Genomic DNA, 27800 nt, shown 5'->3' with positions numbered 1-27800 from the left:
AGATAGTTGTACTGCGGATGATACAATGCACATGAGCAAAGTGAAATAAGATATTTCTCAATAATTGAAAAAACTATGTTCAAGTGACTATTTTATATCTCTTCTGTGGCCCCTCTACCTTTCAACGATGCAAAAACTGTAATTCATTTACTATATTTACGTTTACATATCTCAAAGATTTCCAGATGTATCTCAGGAAAAAGATGAATACATTCTGTGCGCTGGCCCTTAAACAACTCAGGTGTTTTATGGCCATTCCTTCCACTAATTCTATTCTTACTCTCCCGTTAAACACATGGGAAATAAACAGCTCAGCAAAGCTACGCTCAGGGGTGCAACATTTGGCAGAGAAGCTGAGAAAAGAGAAGATGAGGGGAAAAGTTAACCCCGCTAATGAGCTGGCGAGAGATTTACATAGCTTGATGACTAAGGATCCTGGCTAATTACTCGCGTGCACCTCAAGGTTTAATCTGTGATGAGTATGGGTCTGGTGGCAATGCCAGCCAATCAATCCCAGACTCAGGAGGTCAACGGGAACAGGAGCCCCACCCACCCCCACCCACCCCCGTATTGTTGCAATGTTGGTGAAAGGCTACAGAATACTGTTTGGGATGTTGCTCCATGTTAGCAAAGCACAGAGCTCCTTACTACTGCACATTCCTGCACGTTTGGAGAGGGTTCAAAGTGAATATTTTATTATGAATAGACACTCCATTTTGCATGAACAGAAAGGTTGTGTAAGCTGTTATAGATCTTTGAAAAAAAGATTAGCAGAATTTGTGGAAACTTGAATCCCCCAAGAATATTCTAAACGATTAATCTCCAAGTGCGCCTCCTCCTTTTTACGGAACATAATAAATAGACAGACGCAGAAACAGCTAAACTGATCAAGCATTCAAATGTAAAATGTGTGAAAAGTATGTAAATGGTAAGTATTGTGATTGAGATGTGACAATTAAATGACAGTGTTTCATCTCAATAAAGGAGAGGAAATGATTTAAACTTAAGGTAAAAGTGCATCGCGCCTAGATATGGTATTGTGTACGCTTCATTTGTCGTTGTCTTAATTTGCAACGAAGGTTAACAAATGACCCGGAATCAACAACTTGTGAAGCGAGGGTAATGTTTCCTAAATGCAGGCTTTCACTCCAGAGGCTGAACACGCAGGCAAAGTTAAACCATGATTTCTATGACATTACTTAAGCCATTCAAGGACTTCATTTGGAGTGAAAGCATGTCAGATTTGATTGATTGGGATGATATAATGCTTGCCCCGGGTACTACACAACTGTCATGGAAAAAGGTTGACAGCTGGGGCGGTTACTTTATCAGACTTATACAAACGGATTTATCTGTGGCGCCTAACCCGTGATTGTATTAAAAAATAGGTATTGAAAGCTTTGAGAGAGAGGAGGAATTCATGTTGCCTTCCAGTGTGACACCGTGGCGGAGAAATCAAACTTTGTGAAGATATACGAGACATACATTTCCTGGAGATGAACTGGAGTTCAACTTAAGAGGAAAAGCTGGAAGCAGTCCTCAGCACGGTGATCATGTCTTGGAAGAAAAGGCAGGTGATAACTAGTGTTCAAATTAATATTAATGCAATCTAGACAGAACGCTTGAAGTATTTCCCCTTAATTACTATGAGAGGCTTTGCTAGTGGTATGTTTTTGAAAGGAATAACAAGGTTATAAAGATATTAATTACAGATCAAGATGGATTCCAAGTTTAACGAACATTTTTTCCTCTCAATTATATTTTAAAAAGTCACTCAGAATGCTGCTGCTATTATCTGTCCTGTTGTTCTGTCCACCTGACTGCTTTCCAAATAGATTTCTCAAGAATACAAGTTGTTGAGAGGCTCTCACATAGATGCCCTGTAATCTTTCTGCTTGGTTAAAAGTACACAACAAGCCCATATTTGCCACCATGCTTACTGACATTCAGTGGAGCATACACAACAATTCCATTCGAACATATCCTCCTGCATCACTTGAGGAAGCAGTGCACCGAACATTGACTTGGGTGTGACAGCAGTGCTCGCCATGGAGCTAACAATCGTTTTGGTTGTTCAGCAGTCGATGTGTGTAATAAATGAGTGTTCCAGTTTCCTTCTTCAGGAGGGGCTTCACGCTGTGCCTGTGAATCAGCCCCAAATATGAAAATGATACCACTATTGAGGGCTCCCTAATCCAAAGTGCTTAATAAAAGAGACATATGCATTAAAATGCTGAGGAGACAGCATCGGGGATCAACAGCATTGCATGCAGTGCACACGCCTTCTCTTTCTTGGAAAGAAAACATTAAAACAGGCCTGGTATCACCTCCTCTGCGCTGTGTGCTCTGTTTTGACTCCTGCCTTCCAGGGGTGATAAAAGACCCACAGGCGATTACAATTTCACTGCTGAAAGCCGTCAATAATTCATAGCTACGCATCCATGCAACTGGTGATCTACAAGTCAGTCAGTTCTCCTCACAATCTCCCACCCATCCCCCGCCGCTGCATGTGCACCGTACAGTACATCCATCCGTCCTCTGACCTCCGCTGTAAATCTCCGAGCCCAATACTGACACCAGGCGGCGTAGGCAGGTCACTGGGTAATGAGAGAGGAATAAAACAACAGATTTTATGGCTCTGGAGGATGCCGCAGTAAGGCTTAGTAAGCCTTGCACTTGATTGTGTAAGTCACATTTACTGACCACTGAACTCCCACTCCATTAGCTGCAGTGCATAAAGGCTGTTAATCCAACGCACCTCGGAGCGGGACACCCTGACAGTGCACGAGCCCAACACACTTACCCAAGCACACAGAGAGGCAGCACAGGCAGTCTCACTGCTTTACCATGAGTCCAGAAATCAACGTACTTTCCAGCTAATTGTGTCAGCGTTTGTTAAACAATCAGAGCTCCGCATATGTGCTGCTCTATTTTCATATATTCAGTATAAATAATATCTTTGTACAGATGGAGAGAAAAGTTAGGAATTAGAAGATGCCGCCAAGAGCTCTAGGAAATGATAATGGGTATTTTTGACTATTTTGCAGAACAACACAGCTTAGCTTCCCGGTAGCTTGTAGCTCACAGAGACTCTCTAATTCATGAATAAAATGATAACTTAATAATTCATATTTATTTGAAATATCATTAAGAAAAAATAAAAGTGCTAAGAATATTATAAATATATGCAGTAAATAAATAATGTGTTGCATTTTGTCCTATTGCTTTAGGATGCTGAGCCAACTTTAGGAACACCAACCCTCCACACTGCGGGTCTAACCTCGTCCTGATGGAGGGCCACTGTGAGGCTGAGAACACGAGCTGAGCGCGGAGCCAGCTGAAAATAAATGCTTTGCCACAACCCAGGTAAGCTGCGACCTGAGGGGCTGTTAGGCGAGACAGGATGGAGTCGCGGATATATAGTGCATGACAGTCAGAGACTACGACAACCAAAAAGCCGGTTGCTCATCTATCAAGGCGACAAGCAGCGTCTTAAAGAATGGATGGCTGCAGCAACCTTGGAGCAAGTGTAAAAGCCTGACAAACACACATGATGAATCTACATTAGCACAAGGGCCCCAGCCTCTAGGCAAAACGCTCATCCTGTGATCACAACAGGAAACAGGAACACACTGTGACCTCCCCTGGTGTCAGCATGAGAGACGTCTGGGTGCAGCTGGTCACGAGAGGGCCCAGAACTATTAAATAGGTGCTACTGTATGTTTACAAAAGTATTTGTTCAGTTTTTGTTCTACAACACTATTCCCATATCCCATGGAATTTTGCACAAAGGATTTCTTTACTCCATGTTTAAGCACACACACTATCACACCAACAATTCAAACCGTGAAGCCCCAACACGTCTCGGACCATCATAAAAAGTTGGTTTAGTTTAAGTTCATTAAAAGTGAATGTGTCCCTTACTGAATCCCCGACACACACACACACACACACACACACACACACAGCCACACACAGCCTTAAAGCATCAATCCAGAGGCTGCTTTGATAGGACAGTCCTGCAGGCCTTTCTAACAGATTTGTACAAAGCAAAAAGGTGTTGGGACATGCAAGGTGGGGTGGAAGCTAATTAAAATCTGAAGTTACCTCAAAGCTGTCTCTCTTCGACGCCCAAAGACATGGAGTTATCCATCAGGGTGCTACAGGGTAACGATGGGATTTTCAGGGAAGTGGACAATATTCTCACACAGCTCATGTCCTTGACAAGTATAGTTACTTAAAGTTGCCATCAGCTGAAGACTGCTTCTCCTGCCTCATCAATGAAGCAACTTAAACCTGCCTGCTGGAGCGCCTGCCTCCTCATGTTAGCTCCTCTCCTCTGAGCTGGATTGTCCGCTCATTTATCAAGGAAAACCCTGTTGACATAAGTCTGCTCTAAAACGGGGAACATTACCCACAGTGATATCACAAAGATATGGATACAGTTGACAGAAAGAGGGATGGCATTCTAAACTGGCTGCGAACTGCCACTTGTCTCATCCAATCATTTGGCTAAAACGGCAGGCAATCCATGTTTTATTGACGGAACCACTGCATTACTGTCGTTACATGTAACAATCTTAATCTAACTTCTCCATTCCTTAGGCTTTTTAGCAAGAAAAGTTTCACAAAAAATGTTTCTTGCTGTCAGTCTTATATTCTGCTGTTGATCTATGTGTCATTCATCAAAACTCCACAAGAACATGCAACGGCGTAATTATTTAAACAATGATTGGCAGCCGAAATCACATCATATTTTGGAGAACCTTTCCAAAGGGTGTACATTTGCATAAGCGACACGGATTATTGCGACAGCAGAGCAGCTGTTCTCACCGGGAGGCCGGCGCGATAACTACTTTCAGTGATTTGGTGTAATCAGGAAAACTTTCTGTTTTGAGGTTGAATTTGTGAGAATATGAGATGAGGAAGGTCTTGGAGAGGGGAAGGTAAACTCATGGTAGGGTGACACTGACACAATTTCAACCCACTAGATAAAATAAAGCTGTTTGAGTTGTTGAAACATGTTTTATTCTGTGGATTTCAACGAGATGTAGAAATGTTTATTCTTGTACCTCAGAATTGTTTCTCACCATACAGATTGTTGGGGCGTTCCATGATGAATAGCTCTGCTTTGTTCTCTGAAGCACCGAGTTGTACTGTACATCACTAAACTGCCCTCCTAAGAGACATTTCCTGTACTGAATGCTAAATGTTCATTGTGATTTATAGAAAACTGGTTGATTGGAGCTCAATTATTTGGTAACAGCCAACTAAAAATCACTCCAGTTCACCTCAGAGAATCAGAAAGAACAGAAAGAGGGATATTTAATGGCTTTTTAGCTCTGCAATATGTTTCCACTATGGGATAATATTAAACTAAACTAAAATACTATCAATTAGTAATAAGCCGAAAACGCCCATACTGATTTTTAATGTTTTTAATTTAATATGAATGAAGGGAATCAATCCATGTAGACTCCCATAACATTTAGAGTGTGCCTTCATCCAAACTTGACATCAGATAAGTTGAGAAATCCTTCTTTACTTTCATGGAATAATGAAATCAAAAACCATTTCTTTGCTCCTACCACTAGTAGGGAGCTCTCTGACTTCTGAGAGAGCAGCGTCAGAACAGGCAGAGAATGAAATGCCTCCAATGTTTGTGTGAGCCTGTGTGTGTCAGTCTGTGTGTGTCAGTGTGTGTGTGTGTGTGTGTGTGTGTGTGTGTACGCTCAGGGCGGCTAACACCACACTTTTAGAAAAACCCTTGGACTGAAACCTGAACCCTCCAGCTTACAAGAGAATTAGACCTGTAAAATGTCTGACACATTTCTATTTGACAGTTTCTTCCTTTCTTTTGGCATTTCTAATTTGAACCAACTGAAGCAGGTGTCACTCCCCGCCAATCCTGACTCTCAGCCTTGCTTTTCATTACAGGGGCTCGGATTGCACTGAGGTGTGAGATAAATTGGTTATGTCTAAAGTCAAATTATATCCAGGGTCTTTGCAATTGAATTCACTTATCTAAAAGAGGAGGGGGAAAACTGCTAAAAAGGAACGTTCCAAGTTGCCGCTTTCACTAAGAGATGCGTCCACAAAGAGGGAAACTCGCTCAGATTGCCTGCCAATTTCTGGTCCAGACATGAGCGAAGTGTTCTTTCACAATTCATGTAATGCTTGACGGGAAAAGAAATGGCTTCAAAATAGAAAAGTCAAGTCCCTCTCAGCAATTACTTGACAACTTTAAAGGTGCTTTTGAATGGCATGAAACCTTCAGGGCCACGCAGAGTGGCATTGTAATTTAATGGTTGTGCTTTTTTAGTGATCTGGAACTTCAGCTAAACACACGCACCCATCTGCACACTTTGATTCTATTGAGTTGTATTTTTCATTAAAGGTAGTTTTCTTTTCATAGGGTGACCCAGATTAGATTTTAATAAGCCGTTGTTGTATTTTAAGACCGATCAGAAAATAGTGTTTTAGTAATTTAACTGCATTGTATTATTATAAAGAACATAAAGGAATACTCTGAGAGCCGTATATGGTGAGGAGTAAGAGACAATTTAAACTTACACTGGATTAGAGCAACTGGACTCTAATATGAGCTCATGATAGTTGGGGTGATCCAAGATTCCAATTGTATATTTATAGTATATGTTGATCACAAATAGGTATAGTATTAGAGTATTCAGTGTGTCATTGTGGTAGACTGACACAGCTATTATACTAAACTCAGCAAGCTTTTAATAGTGTTTTAAAGAAATGTGTCAACTTATTTGTGGTCAACAATCCAATAGTAGTTTATGATGAGTGTCCTCAGATTGTTTTATGGGTGAATTTGATCATTTTTGTTTTGAAAATCACACTTCCAGCTACTTTGTCACTTTCCATGACTTATTTGTTCTGTCAGCAGAAAGATCTGCCAGAAAAATGCTCACTGGCATTATTCAGCAGAGTGAGATGTTTGAATAATATGACAAGTTTTGTGATTAATGAACCCCATTAGGATACTTTGGTCAGCACTGCAATTGTATTATTGGGGGAGTTAGTGCTGGCCCAGGAGCCAATGCACTGTTTGTTGTAGCAACAAATGAAATCAGTGGCCAACAGCTACAGTAAACACAGGAAAGACAACAAGGAAACAAGGCACATACCTAGAAAAGTCAAACATCAACCAGTGGGGTTCCGCAAAGCCACAAATAAATCTCTTTTATAGTACGTGCGGTCACTTGCAATGATACCGAGTAAGTGGAGATAGAAAATGACCTAAATGGAACAGTTGTTACTGTCTGAAGATGAATCCCTCTCCTTGAAAATCTAGTGTACATCATACTTTACTATACAGCTGATGTTTTACTTTGGCAACTGCAAGCGGTGTTTCACTTCTGACTGCCTTTCAGTCATGGAGGCGACTGTCTCTAGGGCCTAAGTGGAAGAAAGCTGACACTGAACTTACTCATATCCCACCATGACTCATGACCCACTCACGCTCTCTGCCTTCAATGAGTGGTGGGACTGAGCAGTCCCTAAAAGGATTTAGTAAATGATGAAGTCATGCCTGCAGCTGGAGGAGGACTGGACAGAGCTTCACTGGTAAGACAGGATGGATTTCGAGCAGTGGAGCGCTTTCTTCTCAGCTAAGCTCCACCTCCAGATTGTCAGGGCCAGGGCAGCCTATTGGCAGGCCAATTGATTTCCTGATTAATGGACCTCTCCACCATTGGCATTTACCGCTGCCGACATCATTTTAATGTGTGCGTGATCAATAGCACCATCAACACTGAGAATATCCCGCCGTCAAGCTGCGGGGGATTTGTCCAGGCTTATGTTCCCATCAGACCGATCATGGTGAGGTCCGATAGGGCATTCAGCATGGGTGCAACAGAGTGGGGGTTTGTTTGATTCTTTAAATGTGAGAGAGGTATGCTTGTCGCAGGAATAAAGGTGAGAGTGATAGCTAGAACTTGGCTTATAGAAAAAGCAAGTCAATATGTGGTGTCTGCAATGTCAAAAGTTGTACCCTGACTTGCATGCTTTGTGTCAACAGTAGGATGTGGAATTGTTGCAAACATTAATGTGGGTAGGGGAGGTGTCAATAGGGAAGAGAACTCTCCAAAGTTATGATTTACCCTCGATCTGGCTGCAATATGCAGTCACATAAATCACACGTAAAAAAATGATCACATCTTAAATGTAAAGTAAAGATTAAGCAACTGTATTCCTTCTACTGCTGTACCAACCCCATCCTCTCCCCTTCTCCCCCAGCTGGCCTGAGTTTTGTATAGACTCGTATTCAGACCTAAAGGCTTAGCCCCAATATGTTACTGTCAGCAGGAAAAGATTGGGTCACAGGAATTTAAACTCTTTTAGATTGAGATAGGTGGAACCATTGAAGCACATTCTACGCTAAGTACTCCTTAAGGCAGCGGTCAAACTGTCCCAACACTTCTTGTGGGTGACCAGCGCTAACATCCACCCAACATGGAATGCAGAGAGAGAACTTTTATAGTTTAATTGCAATGTTTGTTTACTTGCTGTAGCTGGTTTTATGACTTCTTAAAAGAACAGCGTTATGACATTTTCATTGGGTTTATTTTACCTTCAGCCTCCAAAAACCAACTATGCCATTTAACATGTCCATCATAAATATCCCAAATGTTCCTCGGTGGGTCTCAAAAATATGAGATGACGCACGAGATTACCGGACTAACCTTCAGTGCTCGGCAAACTGCTTTTAGAACACTCTGAAGTTATGAGATTTTCTCTGCTGGGCTCAAAGAGCATGTTAATATCGTGTGGCATAAATGCTAGCATCAACATAATATGAATGAAGAAGATGACCTTGCCACCAAACTATGAGGTGGGACGGCAATTTTAAATCAGTTTTATTAGAGGAATATCCTTCAGCAATGTCTACCCCTGCTCCGTATCAACTTAAATGTCGATGATTAACAACAATATGTTATGAAAGAAGTTTAAAAAGCCTCAGAAAAGTTGCAATAATACTTGAATTAATCCCCTGCTATGCATGTATTTAATACAAAACAACAAATGATATTAACATGAAGTCCACGGCCGTGCTTAGCTGTGAAGCTGTACTTAGAATTGAGCATTCATTTTTCCAGGTTGGATCATAGTATTTATGTACGTAGTCGTAACCACCACATTACATAGTATATATTGATGACTGAATGTTGGATATTCTCTCACTGGTTTTAATAAGAGCAACACTTTTAACTTCAACTTTTCCTTCCATCAATCATTTAAACGCACATATGCTATTCAAGGTCATGGGGGGGCTGGAGCCAGTCCGAGCTTAAGGTAAGCAGGGTAGATGCAGACAGGATGCAATAATATAATGATAACTAACACCTTTGTTAGCTTCTATTTCATCCAACATGCATGCCTTCAGATTACGTTTTCGTATGGAACATGCAGAGCCACCATGGCACCCGATTTAAAATCCCTGCAACCATAAAATATATTCTCAACATGAACCACACGTTAACCCCCCGCATCATGTGCTGTAAATTCAATAACATGGGCTCTACACATCAATTTCAGCATGAAATGAAATTGATCCATACCTAGCCTTTCCTAGTCAGACGACCTGTTTGTTTGCATTTACATCAAAGACTGGACATTTAAAAATCACATCTCAGACAGAGATCCTATATTCTGCACTGAGATGCTTATCATAGTGCCATTCATCACAGGCAACATGCTAATTTGCAATAGCCCAGATCAAACCTTGGGCCAGGCCCTGGGTTGACAAATGAGGGAGTAAAGAGTTTGAATGTGCAGATGAATGATCCTGAGGATTGCCCAGGACTGTAGTAAAACACTATGTCAACTCTAATGCTGTTACCATTCCGGTGGTCTGCCAAATGAGATGCTCCCTGGCTTGTCTGAGTGCTCAGATTTCATTTCAAGAGAAACAGCGTGATGCTGGTTTAATTTGTTCGAGTCTACAAGAGTTCTGGGCGAGCAGAGTCGTAAACATGCAATGTTTCTTAACAAAACTGTTGAAAGGGTGGAAAGAATTGTTTAAATGTGGGTTGAAATACATTTTCATGGAAGAAACACATACTATTGAAAGACGGGGCTGCATTTTAAGACACAGGGGGTATCTGTATGTGGGTGGTAGAATTATAAAGCTGTGCTGCTGTAGGTAAGGGAGGAAGCACACTGCTTACTTTCACTATCCTTAAGCCTCACTTGAACTCACATTTTCTTAAATCATATTTTTCACAGGAAGAAGTACATGTAATATCTGTGGGTCTGTGTCTTCGTGTGTTCTGTAGCATGTTGTGTAGTTATTACGCTGTCATAAATGTAAGCACCGTCATCCATCAGGAAGGCATATCAAGACAGTTTGCAGGCTGATTCAGATTACCCAATGATGTTTAGATGATTAAATTGACGAAGCAAGGCTGACAGGGATCCCGGTAATGCACCAAACTCAAACCTAATTCCATAATTGCTAGATCTTATTTGTTTTGCGGCATTTCTCTGGAGTTTCATGATGCGGAAATCCCACACAGCACATATTTGATGCCCGATGCCACACAGAGATCAGTTTTGTTAGATTTGAGGCAATATGTCTTATTCAGCTTCCCGTAAGGTTTGATTTGATCCGTAATTTCTTTTAACTCCTTTTAACTAACTTTTAAGTTTTTATTCATTTAAATCCTGCTTTTTTTCTGCACCTAATCCCATGTGTGCTTGTGGTGCTAGCCTTTCATATAAATGTTGAGCTTGGCCACCAGAAAGGGTCTTTATGGGGGCGGCCTATGGTGGGAAGCTAACCTCGTTACCATTGGTGGATAGATGTGGAGGCACAAAGAGAGGCTGCTGTCAAACAGCTTGGGTTGTGGAGTTGAGCGTTGGTTGAGACCTGTGCCTGAGGCCATTCACTCTGAATGGCTCTCATCTCTGGCTTCGTGAGAGGGGGGGCTGATGGAAAGCTTCCAGGTGACAACTGTAGGGGGGGCCATCTTCGATTAAGACTTTGAGAGAGACCCAGAGTCTCACCCGCTGTGACTTCCCCCTCCTTACTATTTAGTTAAGTTCTCCTTACAGTGAGGTGTACGTTCACATTCAGCATGTCAAATATTGCTCCAAATTCACAAATATGACAGAAAGGTGTCTTCTAGCGGAGGTTCTTACATTGTTTCTGTATGTACACAGAGTTAGTCCAGCACAAAACTAAGATAAATTCTGTCCCAAAGTAAACTTAATGTTGATAACAATTCATCAAATACACTTTTCTTGATATATAAACTCGAGCTTTCCTGACTAACATGTCCTTCTTCATTTCTGTTTACACATTACAGCACATTGATAAAAGATGAGAAACAAGGAATAGTTGGAAACATGGATAACGATTTTCTTTTCAAGGATGGTATTTGAAAGCTGCAGCCGCCCATAAAGTCAATGCTGTAGCTGCATGTGTTAAATTCAGTATGTGTCAGGCACCGAGTCTGCTGATCCACAAATATTAACCGGTACCTTCTACTCACTACAAGACAGTGCGTCTTACTTTCCCAACATTGCAACATCCTGGATCCAACCATATTTGAAAGCACGAGCTGTACTAGCAGCGTGCACAGTGTGTGTAACATGTTCTGTTCCCGCTGTATCTGACAGTCTGACCTATTTCTTGTAGGCGCAGGCACACCTTTTCATATTGAAGTTTCACACTTCCACGTTCAGGCTTCTGTTCCATATTTATTACCTCATCTCTTGATTTCCACTCAATTTGAGATGCACAAAGGAATGGGTTTGCAGCACATGAGATATTCTACCAGGTATATAAATAGATAAACAGGTTGTTTATGTCAACCGGAAAGAAATCCACCAACAAAAGTAGCTTTGTAGAAAGTCGTAAGTGGAGCTGCCCATTGAAAAACTGTGTTGAGGCAGAATTCATTGATGCTTTGGACATTTTGTATGATATTTTTGAATGATTTGCTTCTTACTGTCCATTTTTCCCGTGGAAGAATAAAATCCCATGTGAGTGTAGCATCAATGACTGGACTGCCATGATGGTGAAGGCACAACTAAGTGAAAACGCTCATATATTCCAGCTTTAATCAGGACATCATGTCCAAAGGGGACATACACCACCTCTGGAAGATTAGGCACAGTAATGCTCGTGGTATGGCCAAGCAAAGGTGTGTGTTTTTCATTAACAAAACAGGGTGAAATCGCTCATGGATTCATGAAAGAGGAGGGGACGCATCCCAAGGTTACATACCATGTCATCATCGGCAAATATAACCATCCTCTTCCAGCAGCATGCATGTTTTTCTGTAAACACTTGTTGTATCAACTATATAGCAATCACACCTGCCTCTTATCTCCCAATCATTAAACTGCTTTCTTTCAGGTGTTTATCGTGGATGTTTAGACTAATCCTACACCAAGAAACAGTCATTTACATAACACATAGAAGGGTGTGGGTGGAGTACAATCTGCTTTTGTACCTGGGTGTGGAAGATGCTGTTGTTGTTCGGAATGGCATACATAATTTTTATTCATGCGTGTCCTCTGGGTGTGTTTTTTAAGGTGAACTGGAAACTGTGAATTACTCCGAGGTGTGGACGTGAGTGTAAATGTGGATGCGAGTATTAGACATGGGGAGAACTGCTGACCTGTTCACGGTGTTTCCCTTCCTTCCATCCACTGCTTGCCGGGGTACGCTGACCCTAAAAAGAAAAGTGGATGTTAAAAAAATGGATGGACGTACTGAGAATGCATTGTGGGCGACGAGATAGATGTGTGTCAGTGCTTCTGCACTCTCGGTGTGTTTGAACTGTGGGAGCAAACACACCGACTCCACACAGAATGAATAAGAAAGCCTCGAGTTAACATTCTGATCTGATGTACAGTATTAGTAGTCTGCACGAAAAAACACTACCTAGCTGCAACATGCCGCTGTTTTATTTCCACTGAGGTTTTACTGCCATTAAGCATGTGAAGTTTTGTAAAAATAAAAAACTCTGCACTTGAGATTTTCTAAATGACGTAAAATATCTGTTAATAATCTATGAGGCATCAGGGTGAGTTGGATGACCTGCAATTGACCAGAACCATAATAAATTACACTTTAAGCCGTTTAAAATGTTCCCTTACTTTCACAGACTTGTTTTTAATTCTAGATCAAATGAATTAATAATGTCTGACATTAAATCTTTTAAAATTGCACAACTTTTCAAGGCAAGTCATTTATCCTTTCTTAGTAATCGTTTTTATGTATTCTTGTATATTTATTCGTCTTGATTTTATAGTAGTTTTAAAAATATTTGTCCTCATTTGCTCATCTTTTACAACCTAATTCCTCTCTCAGTTGTGATTGTAACCATACGTACTTCATATTTGCAGATTTAAATGTGTTGAGCACAACAAGGAGCTAGATGCACCAGTTGCTACAGGGTTCCTTTCATGACGGTAATAGCATTTGATAACTTTATCAGTTTTGTGTCGAGGTATATAACGTGTAGAGCCACACACAGAGCTCATCTGTTTAATGCTCACACGAGTCTCTGGCTACATTCCAACATGCTGTAAATCTGCCGCTGTCAGTGAGCGTCTATAGGAGCGCTGCTTTAGGATGTGAGCATGCAAAGATTGGGAAGGATCCATACATTCCATTAAGAGTAATTTCTTGTCTGATCATCTGCTGAGTAAACATGCAATCCGTCCAAGTAGCCCATTATGAACAAAGACAAAAGCCAAACTGTGTAAAATCAATCCATCAAAATAGGTGAATGTAAAGCAAGTTGGTACTGCTGGCAACCAAGATGCAAAGGATGGCGTTTATTATATAAAAAATGCTTAGCCCCATTCCTACCGATACTTCTTCATTTGTTTTACTGGAAAACTGTGAAATATTTATAGAGACAAAGGAAGCAAGCATCTCAGTTATTGTGGTACACCCAAGCATTTTAACAGGTTATAAAAACAGGAAGTATTCAAAAGATAAAGTGCAGTAGTGCTTATCATAACCAGGGATACAGCAGTTTCTGTTATGTTGTTCAGCTTTTTTCAGACATTAAATGTCCTTCACTTGTTTTGCAGCATAATGTTTGCCTTGTATAATCATTCTGAATGTAGACACTCAAAGCTGCTGTTGCCCAATGTCATAAATGAGCAATTAGCGACAGTTGCTTATGCTTCAAAAACCTCACGTATTCTCAGCATTATGTTTACTTCACTTGTTGCATCAACTATCACAGCTGTTTCTTGTCTCCTGCTCATTAAACGTTGTTCTTTCAGTTAGCTAATAGACAGGATGGATGTAAACTAATCCTACACCCGGAAACCGTAATTAACATAACGCAAAGGACGCTGTGGGTGGAGGGCAGTCTGCTTTCTACCTAGGTGTGGAGGAGGTGTTGCAGTTGCTGTTTGAAATGGCAAACATCAGTTTAAATTATGCGTCTTGTGGATTTACTTTTAATCAGTCGCTTTTTGCTTGAATACAATTCTGCTCATAGTATGTTCATGAAAACGGAAATGATATTGCTTTATTTGCAAGGTTGATTTTCTTCTCTTGAGGCGCGGAAACACGTAAATCAAAATCAAACACGTGTAAGAAGCAAACTTATTTACCTTAAATGGTATGTTATCTGCATTTACAGAACATAAACTATCAATTGATAGAAAAAGAGTTATGCGGTAAACTGTAGAATAATTTAAACAAACACATTCCTTCTTTCAACGCTGCTGAATTATAAAGCTGTGGTTTGTACCATTAATGTCATAGCTGATTGGTTGCCAGCTATTTGGTCTAATGGCCGCATGACATGGTTTATACCCGTTAATTATAGTTAGATTATTGCCTGCCTCGGCTGTTCTGAGAAAGCTAGGGAGTGGACGAGCGCGGTCAGCTCTTTCTGCCCCCCAGTCTCTGATTCGCAGCTTCATTGGTTTTTTTAAGTAAAACATATGGAATGCCTCTCCCCTGTCCATCATCGTAAATTCTGTTCATTGCCTCTAATAAAAAAATTGGGAGATGTTCAGTGTAGTGGCTTGTTACAACACACAGCAGCATGGGTAATAATGATGGTAAAATACTTTGATGGTCTGTTAAACAGTCAGCTTAAGAGTTCCTTCTCAATTAAAACAATATTGTGTTCATTTACCAGGTCCTACTGCACAACATCTTTGGGATTTAGTAAATAAAGTTGTTGTGTGTATCATCATTCAGAAAGTTCCTGAGAGACAATAAAAGCCAGATGAATGGGCTGTATTTCCATTTCATAGACATTATATTGCAATTGATCCTTGGCGGAGACAAGGGGGAAAGCAAGATGAGACACTCCCGGTGCCCGGCGCACCTGCAAGAGGCCGGCAGACGCCTTGTACGTATTCAAGGTTGATTCTCCTCCTCGGGGACCATTAGTAACAACCTTTCAGAGGTACTGATTGGAAGGAGCGGCGCTCTGCATATCAACAGGAAGTAGCATCCCCAGAGGTTTCGCAGTCTGGTCGAAAAGGTGCAAAGAGGAGCTGACGAAGGGAGGTGGTGCGAAATGAATTAGAGGAGAGGGAAGACACAAGAAGGAAAAAAAGGAAAAGATGGAGGACAGCCAGGGAGGAGAGGTGATTAAGATGCGATTAAGAAAAATAAGTTGAACAGGGGAAGGGGAGGTGGGTGGGAAGAAAGCGACTCAAGAATAAAAAGGAATCAGTGAGTAAACGCTCTTAAGAGGCAGGATTTTTGAACGAAATTCACAAGATGACCAACATTATGAATCCCTTGATGAACTAAATTATTTCTCACGGCCTATTTCTAATTTAATAAAATGTTTTGTCAACCAATGACGTCTCCTGTATTGCGATCAACAGTCTTACCCTATAATCCTTAACTTGCCATACTTTAATTATTACTGATTAAAAAGAAAATCAGACAGATTGTGTTTAAAATGAAAAAAGTACATATTAGCAACAGTTCATAATAAAGTATGTGTGTATCACAGCGTTGAAATAATTAAAGGGTTCATGATATTTTCAGCAATTCTCCACTTGGATATGTTCTTCCTCTAGTATGCATAATTTGAATGAAGTGCCTTGACATGTCTTTGTAACGTTTCACCAACAGTCGCTGTTTGATCACTTGCTTCCTTCCTTTCTGCAACGATTTAATGCAGCACCTCAAACACGACTGTGAGCTGTTTTTATAGTTCATATAACACACGATCAGATGTCAAAGGGCTGAAGCTTTCTATGGCATTGAAAAGGAGAAGCTGCAACACAGCCTTTAGCTCAGCAGTGAAGAAAAAATAAATAAATATAGAGATGTAACCTAATGAAGACATCCACAGCCGGAGACCGGCACTGCTGCACCGTGTCACAGCAAACGGGTGAAATATCACCCCAGCAGGAGGAAAGTGAATCAAACAACACACACAGCAAACCTAAAGAAGAAAGAGTTAGGAGTGTATTGGTTCATCTATCAACACCATCTCTCTCTTCAAGGCGGAGCAGGCAGGGAAACCATCAGTCACATTTTTAAACAATAGTCTCTCCATCTCTGTCACCCGGCGCCGGTGCAACGACTTTACTTCAAATGTCTGGAGAGAAATCTGTGGAGAAGGCTGGATTTTGGGGTCAATTTAAAAAAAAGAAACGGCAGGACAGGCTGTCTTGCAGGTTTTACTTCAATAAAGCGGTCCCTGAGTCCCCCCGCTGTGTGATGTTAATTTCTTAGGAAACTGTAAGAGCCGGCACAAAGAGAACGTCAACATATTGATGGAGCGGTGGCTGGATGGAAGCCATTGATTGGAAAAGTGTGAAGACTTCTATGTGAGAAGAGCCTTTTTTTAAAGTGCCATGAGTCATCCAGGTTATCTCTTTGCTTGCTGTCTATGCAAACACGTCTGTCTGTCAGTGGAGGGCACACAAAGGTACACACACACACTACAGCCAACTTCTTTATGGTGTATTTCAAAGCACTCCCAGATATTCCCCCACACCGACTGGATCTCAATTGACACCGAAAATATGTTGAATCAGTATCCGTTCTCCCTCAGGGGTATGAGCCCTTTTTGCATTTAGCCTGTCTAGGTAAACAGTGGTGGGAAACAGTAATGCAAGCAGTAATGATAGACTCCAGCCTTTACAACATCCCTCTAAAATTCATCAGTCATCTTCAAATTATGCAAACACTGAATATATTTTCCAAATCATTCAATGCTAGGTGTGCTGGCAAATATTCAAGAATATCAACTATACAAGTCAAATTTGGAGAAAGTTTGACACAGCTAAAAACTAGCCTTATGGTTCCTGAAGTGACAGTGAAGCGGTTTCTCCATCAGACTGGTACTACAAGTGTCATCTAGACGTCTTACATAAGGTTCTTACAACAAGTGTCTCCAATCATTGGTATTTAAACCCAATGCAAACAAAGCATTTAGGCTCCATACTGGTGTTTGGCAAACTGTTCACTTTTCATTTTCAGGCCATGTCCTCCCCTCTGTCTCCCCTGTACAGCTGTATTACGTATAAATAAAACAAAGAACAACTTTTACTTCAAATTGTGTAAAGTAAGCGTTCTGCTCCTTGTGCTTTGTAAGGACAACACCTCTCGTTGGGGCGTTGGAGGGACTAACACAGAATAGTCAGCAGAAATAGTGTGATAACAAGTTGAGTGCAGTTTTAATATATTGTATACAAGTTAGTCCATGTGATCAGTAAACAAACATGCCTTACTACGCACTGCTTGAGAAAAACTTGAGGCAGCTAAGGTCGCAAATCCTCCAAAGGCACCAAGTTAAAAAGACACCGACTTCTCTCCCACAGCCCCACTGGACACCGTGAGGGGGGCAGCTGACAGCCCAGAATTAATTGACATGCCTCCGAGAGGTTGTTCTCTAATAACATATTGATCCAGCAGGCCTGATATGCAAAGCATCTGCCAGGGAGTGTCGCTGGCGAGGTGAGACAAATGCCCTCAGAATACCGGGGACCAAGTCCTGTTGATTAAAGGAGGAATTAAGAGTCTGTGATCACACGGAACCTGCGTGTCAGGTGTTCCACACTGAGCCTGTGCTCATTAGCAGAAAACATATTCCACAAGCACAAAAGGCTGAGACGGATTCACATTAAACTTTCATAAATTAGAAGAATTCACAGACGGGTTTTTTGTATTTGACACTGTGTGCCGGGGTCTTAACGGGATAAACATGTTGGACCTGCAGCAAAAGGTGTCACTGAAATCTCTCGTACTCTTCAAATATGAACCATGCAGCAGTCTCCAAATGAATATGAACACAAAGCCTAAATAATAAGGTTAAAACACTTCTATTTAAAAACTATAAATGCACAAACCATTAGAGTGTGGAATAAAGTGGAAGTACACAGGCTGCTCTGACATTACACTGATTTTACAGATAAAAATAGATGACTTTACAGTTGAAATCAATAGTAGAACTAAGGTTCTTGGTCGAAAGATCTGAACTTAAAGTATATGTGTTGGGTTTTTCTTGTGCTTGTTGTCATCTATTGGTTGTTTTCCAGTATTCCTTAGAGAACACTGAGAAAAGCTGAACTACTGTAAGTGGTCCATGATAACCCGTATTGACAGGGACATTCCTTACAAGGGCAAAGTCCTCTGTAAAAGGTCACACAAGACACTCTACTTTAAATGAGACACAGGTCAATGTGGGCTAGGTCTCGCAGGCCGAGAGACTGTTTTGGGAAAACTGTCAGTCATGGAGTGCCTGACCATGGCAGCAAGCAACTACAATGGCAAAACAGTCAGATATATTATAGATGTGACTCTATATGTGATGACAATGGGGTTAAACTCAATATCTGGATGGTATGTTCTCGACTGGTAACAAAGAGGGCTGCAATTAAGGATGCTCTCCATGCTTCAGCTACTCAAAGCACAGAGAACAGGTGCTTCACAGGCTAGGACAGTCATGTGGAAAAAGTAGTGGGAAGCGTCAAAATGTTACAGCACATTAGACTACATTTATTGGCCAGAAATCTACATGACTGTCCTGCTCTCTGAAGCAGCTGTTTTCTATGCTTGGAGTGTCTGGAGCGTGCCGTCTACAGCTGTCCGAATCTAATTTGTATTTGGGGAAGATAATGGTGTAGAGGAAATCTAAAATGAGTGTTCCTTATTTTTCTGTCATTCGTATCACTTTTTTAAACATCAATACATCAATCTTTGCTTACAGTAGTCCATGCTCTAAAGTAGTGATGAATAAGGTTCAGCAAATAAACAGAATGGGAAAAAACGAACATAAAGAGATGTGTGTGTGTGGAATTTTCAGATAGAGTCTTTAAGAATTACTCTCAAAGCAAAACATTTTAAATAAATAAACTACTTGGGTATAATTATTAATTAGATCCTAACTTTTAATGAGAAGTCACAGAGTCAATCAGTGATTGTTTTTAATCAGCATACTGAGGCGCATTAGCCAACACGTGCTTCAGGTTGCAAACAGAAACCCGGTTGAAAGGATTGTTTGATTTACTACAGAGAGAGGTGTGGCAGCTTGAATTAAAGAGCAAAACAAGGTCTCCATGATTGTTAGGTTTGCGGAGAAAGGGATGGCATGTCAACAAACAACTCTGCAATGGATGTTTGACACTGCTTGTTCACTTTGGCATACAGGCATTAAATGCAGCGACTGTATTAGGTACCATTTTGAATTCTTTACCTCTTAAAAACATCACATTCAACCAAGCCACAGCTTTCCCAGATGTGTCTATCTTTTGGTGAAGTTGGTTGGAAGTGATTATTCCATCAAGCTTTTGCTTACTACAATAATTACCCATAATTCTAATGGTCATGCTTGAAGTTCTTGGTTTCTATGGCAATGATGACAAGAAAGAGCAAGCAGCCAATCTGCTGTTCCTGGCCGGGATACAAAGCGCGCTAATTAAAAGTCTGTCCAGTCTGTAGTCCTCCCTTTGCAGACAAGTCTTATTGGAAAGGAGAGCATGAGCCCTCTGTTTTGCATTTTGATGTCTTTATCATTGTAATTGCTGGTTAAGTCACCCTGCATTATTGATGAGCACGTACGGTAAAAACAAAGCAAACAATATGCATGCTAAACAAATGCCCTCCAGTGCACGACGCTCACACAGGCCTATGCAGTCTAATACTTTTTACTCGTAGCGCTTCAGAGTGATCCACACAAGCAGTTGCCTTTGGGTGTTTCATAGTTTGTGACTGGAATCATGCCTGAAGGAGAGCACAGGGAGGCAATTATACACTGTGTCTACCACTGTTTCTGCTCCCTTTATTTTGGCTTATGCAACATGGCACATGCTCTGCCTAATGTCTTTATCAATATATCTTAATACAGTGCCCTCAACAATCTCTTGGGGTAAGTCTTGAAGCCCAACTTTGGTTATTTTGAAACCATGACTGGTGAAAGCAGGTTTCATTTTCTTGCCTTGTTTCTCTCTCATTACTCACAACCACCATATGGACGTTAAAAGTGGATGACTAGCCAGAAAGTAGGAACTCTGTTAATAGCATGTTGACTGCGGGTGTGTGATTGAAACTATACAACTGTAATGAGTGTCAGCAGGATTTAAATTAGTCAGCACCCTACAGAAAAAAAGTTCCTTGGAGATAAACGTCAAATGAACAGGTACAGTATATTATCAACTAGTGAATGTTGGGGTGGTTATTCCTGACCTACAGCATAAATCGATCTTTCTTGCATCCAAAAGGTGTCCTGCCACTGGATTGGGTAGCACCAGCAGGTGGTGGGTCACCCTGCCTTAATCGGATGCTAACCCTAAAGTAATTCCATTGGTCTGGGTTGCAGAGCAGAGTTATGTATCTGTTATAGAGGCTTTCTCACCCTGACAGATATAATATTCTGCACTTGTTACATACACAGACATAGATATGGGCCACAACTACAGCAGCTAACTGACAGTATTTGTGTAAGCGTTGCAATGCATTTGAGACACCAGTGTAAGTAACTTGTCATGCATCACGTTCTGCCAAGCAACATTTTCTAAGCTGTAAAAAAAAGTGACAGCGGAGCTCCACAAACTGTTACTTATGCAGAACAGTGGATCAGAGCTGATTGATAATTGTTTATGCCCTTGGCAGTGGTGAATATGCGTTTTTCAGGAAATGAGCAAAGCCAGGGCTACAAAGAGAAGCGGAGTGCGAGCTAGCATGCAGAAGCGGGTGGCAAGTTTTAGAGATGCGTATGATACAGGCTGCTTAGTAAACACACTGTGCTACCTCCTCCCAGTCCCGCTCTGCAGAGACATCAAGCATGGACTGAGGGGAGATAGCACAGACACATGGAAGTCTCAGTCATATGACACACAACATGCCACTAGCCTTTCCCGTCAGAGAGAATACTGGTTACAAATCAAAGGTAATACAAAGCATGCAACCGTTTAGAAAAAGAAGAGCTCTTTCTGAGAAATGATGAATATTTTGGCTTTATTTAATTGTTACTCTTTTGTCATTTTGTATGCCTTTGAAGAACACGCTTAAAGCTGCAATATGTGATGTGGTTTACTTTTTCTATTCATATATTGGCATTATTTTAAGAGACTCTGTAAGTTAGTAGGTATCCTGATTGCAGTTCAGTATATGTTTACTACAGGATGTTTTTGGATGTGCCATAAAGCAATGTATTACTTATTACTTAAGGTGTTTCATCTTTGAGTCCATTTATCATTTGGGATTATATCACAATTGTGTAAAATCGTCACAGCTGACAAGGTAGGTAGAATGTGAGGGATTAGTTTAAGGTCATGCGGATTATACACTTTTCCATCTTCTTTTATTTATCAAATTAAAGAATTCCTTTACATTTCTGAGGTATAGAATGTGCAAAACAAAGCAGATTTTATTTTCTGAAACTTAAAAATATGTTTTGCTTTTAGATTTAATTGAAATGAAAACAAAGCCCAAAGCAAATCGATCCTTTCACTTATTGTATTCATATCCTTGATTCCTAATTCATCAGGCCACCATGTCTTATACACTCGACCATCCAAAATGCGTTTTGTTCACCATCAAGCTGTTGAAGTGATCTTTGTGCTTTGCCAATCCTTTCAGACCTGAGGTTAACCTCATATATAGCAGGAAGCCTCACAGATACTTCACCCTTCAGGGATGTTCTGAAAACACTCTTAGTCATTTCTTTTTAATCTGATTTTTTTCTTTATTTTGCTGACAAAATAGCAAGTGATATTCTGTGTGATTCATTATATGTTTGTTTCCATAATATCCGCATCTCCCATTCTGGCTTATTTAACATCCCCTGCTGTTACAGAAGGCAGGATAAATTGTGAGTCACTACTGTAACAAAGAAACAGAATAGATTCAGTGAAAGGCAAGTTTAGAAGGAAGGAAAGCACATAAACAATTAATTTGTAAGGATATTTCCACAAAAGTCCAACACATCAGACCCTGTAACATACAGTATAAGCGTCTTAGTAAATGCTGTACTCCAGGGAAGCTGTGGCTCCTCTCTCTGCCTGCACGATGTAGTACACAGTCTAATACCAGTTATTGAAAAATGACAACCTCCAGTTGTGAAGTAACCGTATCTGCTTTTCTATCAATAGCCTGGTCTCAGAGCAACCTCAAAGGTCACGAGTTGACTCCAAACGTCTCGGTCCCAGTAGGCTTCAGTCGCAGCTTTACACAAGGCCTGCAGGAAACTGTATCCTGAGCCCCACCGATGATCAATGCCTTTTCAGCGTGCCCCCACCCCGCACCGAAACCACATGTGGGCGTCCAACTGCCTGCCCCCAATCCATATCTCTGTGTTTATGTATTTACAGCAAATGAAACATTTGGACGGAAAGACGGCTGACATCGATTGCCATGTGGGTACACTATTTTGAGTGACATTTCACAAATGGAGCCGCCTCGTGAAATAGTAATGAGCCGGTGGTGATTAGCATTCAACTTTGATATGGCATGATTGATTAGATATTCAGATTTCACTTGGCCAAGGTTAAATATTGAAGAAAAGGGTATGAAAATCCCACAACAATACATTACCTATTGGAGGTTTTGCCTTTTAAGCTGTTTATTGGTCAGTGAACACCATGGAATAAACTGACTCGGCCCCCCCTGCTGATGGAGCTTTGTAGAACGAAATGTCTCGGTTTGAACCTAGGTCGGTTTCCTTTGCGAGCCGCTGTGTCTATTTGGTACTTGAGGAGGGTAACACAAACACCGTTGCTGCTAAGTGTTCCCTTCTGAGTACATTCCCCTGGTGTTGGTTAAAGAAGTATCTGGAATTGAATATTTTTTTTTTAAAGAAGGAAGGTTTAGATGCATTGGTGGGTGCTTGTTATATCAAATGTGTTCAAATAGCTCCGTCTAGGGTGTTAAAAAAAACCAAGGACACCGTGTAGGTAGTACACACTTAGTATTCCGGCCCAGCATGCAGAGGGAGATTGCACCTGTACAAGCTGTTAGGTGATGTCTGTGTCACTTGGATGACCAGTATCTGTAGCCAAGCATTTCCTTGAGGTATGGAATTGGTTGTCTCAGGAAAATCTGATTAGTCACCGCTGACAATGCAGACACAAGGAAATTACTTTCTTGTGCATATCATTAGAGGAAAATCAATATGACAAATGTGGTGGGGGCCCAGGCTATTTATTGTGGCTGAACTCAGGGCAATGCAGGCACTTTTTGCATTGGCCTCTTGTTGCTCCGTTTAATTTGTTCTCAAGATGGGGAAAAAACAGCAATGGCTCAGACAGGGCTCGAGGCAGATCCTGACCATTCCTCCCCCTGACCATATGACTGTAAAAGTTGCCTACTTATTCCAACCTGTGACTTAATTACCTTTTAAATAAATTGGCTCATAAGGTATTGCAAGTGGTACTTCAAGGTGAGACCTCCTCACACTTAATGCTCTCATTACCTGCAGGTGTTTGAATTCAAGGCTCGCACCAAAGTGTTGTAAGACAGAACAACGAGAAACTCTTCATCTAAGCTTTTGTGGTGCTTCAAAGATGTGCAAAATAACCACTTTTGTGGATGAGGGCACATCAATATAGAGTTGGCCAAGGACATGTTTATAATCTGAATTAACTGTGATCAACACTGCAGCACAAAAAGCACTACATGTATGTTTCACATGCTGGACAGAGAGTACTAAAATATTACATAACAAAAAGAGTTACGGTACTCATCTACTTATCTATATCTGTCACAAGTTGTGTTAAATTAAATTGACTTAATAGTGAGCGGGAGATGACTTGGTGGAAATCAAATTAGTTCCAAAGAAAAAACACAGATTGTAGCAAAACTACCTCCTACTGACAGATTACCTTTTTAAAAACAGCTGGTAAAATGGATCCGCATTGCTCAAATGTGAGTGGGATTTTAATATCCTGAAATCCACATCCTCATTTCTCCATATGCCCTCCCACAACATCTTCTGACTGCACTTCGGTTTGATGTATTGATTGAATTTGGCTCCAATACTGTGCACAAGATCACAAATAATGCACATGGTGTGTGAAACAAACACTCCGATCCCCATCGCCCCCATCCTTGCAGCCACAGGCGGCAGAGCCACGTCACTCAGCTGCTGTTGCCGCCTATCACCATGTTTATATAAGCTATAAAAAAGAAAATAACCGTATGAATTTCCTTTGTTCATTTCATTTGATGGGGTGCATTGTATACAATATAGGCACAGCTACTATACAGTACGTCATGTTGTTAGATGAAGATGATATCATAGTCATCCGCCTGACAGTTCCCCTGCCTTGTCTGACTATAATAGAGAGCTTGTTCTTGGAAAAGGGAAAGAGTTCATTCCAAAGATTAATTGGTTTGAGAGAAAGGCACCATGTTTCTGAGTTCAAGGTATGACATTTAGAGCCAACAAGGGAGCGAACTTCATTATTAAGATTTATGAAAATGATTCAGGTAGAAAATCCCATTCACCCTTCCTATTATTAATTCCATCTTAAAAAGCAAATTGAATTAAGTGGTGCATTATTCACTGTAATTATCATGTCCATATTAGGTCTTTAAAGAAATGACTGATGCCGGATAAAAGAGATGTGGAACACAAAGCACTCTATCGGGAACAAATGGAAAATGAATCAGCTTTGTACTGATAACTCTTTGTTGTTCGAGTAATGCCACATAAAAGAGAAAGGACGCTCAGAGTATAGAGTTGTCTTCCTCAGCACACTCTTGTTTGTTTCTGTAAAGCCAGCGCTCCCATTAGTACACAGGGGAGATGAGCAGATATTGAACCATTATTGATTTCACACTAGGAAAGTCTACTGATTTATATATATTGTCCTTTCCCAAGGTAAGCAACCAATACGAATCAGAATGGCTGAATTCTATACTTTTGTCTTTGTAATTATGACAGTTTCTCACTTCCCTACTTTTGAAGATCGCATTTCTGTAGTGGGCTGAAGAAGAGGATCATAAACGGCAGCGTCGGAAAGCCACGCCCTGCACATTTTGTCTTGTATATCATGTTCTAGCACGTGCAAAAGCACCCATACATACAGTATGTGTAGTCCAGCTGTATAAAGTCCCTTGGTCTGACATTTTACTACGACAGTCGGTAGTGGTGACTCGTCAATAATTCTACCTACACCACCAAAAGGAGGTGACATCAACTTGCTATCGTATACTCAGAATACTAAACAATAGTCTTGTCCTATGTTAAATGAGGAAAAGCAAGCATAACGTTTTTTCTAGAAACTTCCACATTTAAAGTCTTCTACAAACACTGTCTCAAGTTTTTAGTTTGTGTAATGTGTGACTGAAAAATTCCTGACTATAAGGGAGAGGAATGCTGGAAAAAACTGAATTGTATTAATTAGCAAAAAAATTTGCAGCCAATATGATTCCTTTAGAAACATAAATGCAATGTTTCAGATTGAACCTATATTACCTAAACGCTTTCGTAAATGAACTTGTAGTATAAACTTTTAAATAAGTTCTGCGCGTTATAGTCTCATTTTACTACAGAACGCAGTATGCATATAATGTGTGTAACATTATTTCTTCAAGACGGACTGTGCATAATAATGTGTCAGGATGTTAAAACCGCAAGCCATCATTATTTTCTGTCAGACCCCGTTCAATGAAAGAAACCAAAATCGACTTCGATTTATTTTGGACCATATTTGCCTTAATTTGCCATCTGTGCTTGTGTAGAAGGGGGAGCCTGGACTCGGATGAGAGCATCTACAACTCTTCCTCAAAGTCCTGCTTTCAAAGTCCTGGAAGGCCCAGAGAGGACTGACATGTGGGGGGTTTGATGTGCAAGCAATGTCCATTCATACAAAAGCCAGCAGGCATTCTCCTGTGGGTTGCTTTCTCTCTCTGACGCAACTGTTGTTTAATTTAACAGTTGATATCTATGTAATCACCGATCATTCATCACTTTCCCCCACATTTCAACCAGAAACATTTCATGCATCAGCAGCTAAAGACTTTTTTTAAGGGGTTTTAAATGGAAAATCACTTTAAACCACATTATCACATTTCCATCCAGGCACACACACACACACACACACACACACACACACACACACACACACACACACACACACACACACACACACACACACACACACACACACACACACACACACACACACACACACACACACACACACACACACACACACACACACACACACACACACACACACACACACACACACACACACACACACACACACACACACACACACACACACACACACACACACACACACACACACACACACACACACACACACACACACACACACACACACACACACACACACACACACACACACACACACAGACAAAAGGTCTGTGCTGAAGAATTGACTGGTTTCTATTTTGGAGTTTCAAGGTGAGCACTGTGTTGAAGACATCAGGTTTCTTATTACTTGGCTTAACAGGCTCCCTTATTAAGGATTCTGGTTGGACGCATCTTCTCCGAGAATCCTAATTAGTGTGACTTTAACAAAAGACGGAGGATTGTGCCATCTGCCTCACATAACGAGGATTCCGCACTAATTAAAAACACCTAGGAGAGCAGTTAGGAAGTAATACCTGGTTAGGTTGTAAGGTTAGGGGGATCTAATGAACAAGAAAATGAGAAATACGGCTATAAGTTCCTCCTTCTGAATGGCAGATATTTACAGTATAGGGAAACATCTGGCATGAATAAACATTTTTCCTGCTCCTATTAGGTTGGCAGGATAGTTACAACAATAGTGTAATTCAAATTTAAATATTGATATTAAAGTACATTCAGTTATAGTTACACAAGATGTGGGCAAAGGAAAGTCACCTACAAGGATAATGTATTGTCTTTAAACACCATAAATCACATTCTATATTTGGTCATTAAGGCATATTCTACTTCTTCTATAACACTCAATAGAGCTGTGTAATCAATGACTCAAGCGTAACACTGAAGTTCATTTACCGGTCACATCTTCAAGTGGTCAAACATCCCCTTTCCAACTATTTGTAACCGTCCAAATAATCATGCATGTATAGCCTAAATGTCTTAGTATGAAATGAATTGGCCTCAAAATTATTCAACTCAGTGAGGCGCACAGAGAATTTCTCTAAGTCCTTAATTGATAATTGAGGCCAAAAAACGGTTCCACTTGAGCAGATAATTTGTTAGAAATGAATTTGTCACAGAGTGTTTAGTCTTCTGTGCATGTCAAGATAAGGTAAAAAAAAAAAGGGTTGGTAACTGTCGGGCCACAACGGCGTCCAATTTCACGCCAATTCTACCTATGTCTAATAGGATGAAAGGAAGGGAAATAAATGG

General features: G+C 40.7%; 1 long non-coding RNA gene across 2 annotated transcripts in view; it reads right to left on the bottom strand.

Annotated features, from left to right (window-relative positions):
- The window catches only part of LOC134883735 (uncharacterized), a 53203-nt gene that overhangs the window by 11187 nt on the left and 14216 nt on the right, over positions 1-27800 (bottom strand). For both annotated transcript variants that reach the window (XR_010168315.1, XR_010168316.1), the window contains exon 4: positions 12657-12710. This is a non-coding gene — a long non-coding RNA (uncharacterized LOC134883735). The remainder of the gene's footprint in view (positions 1-12656; positions 12711-27800) is intronic.

The sequence above is a fragment of the Eleginops maclovinus genome, chromosome 21, assembly GCF_036324505.1.
Source record: "Eleginops maclovinus isolate JMC-PN-2008 ecotype Puerto Natales chromosome 21, JC_Emac_rtc_rv5, whole genome shotgun sequence".
Classification (NCBI taxonomy): Eukaryota; Metazoa; Chordata; class Actinopteri; order Perciformes; family Eleginopidae; genus Eleginops; species Eleginops maclovinus.
Note: the sequence above shows the minus strand (reverse complement) of the source record. Positions and strands in the feature narration are given on the sequence as shown.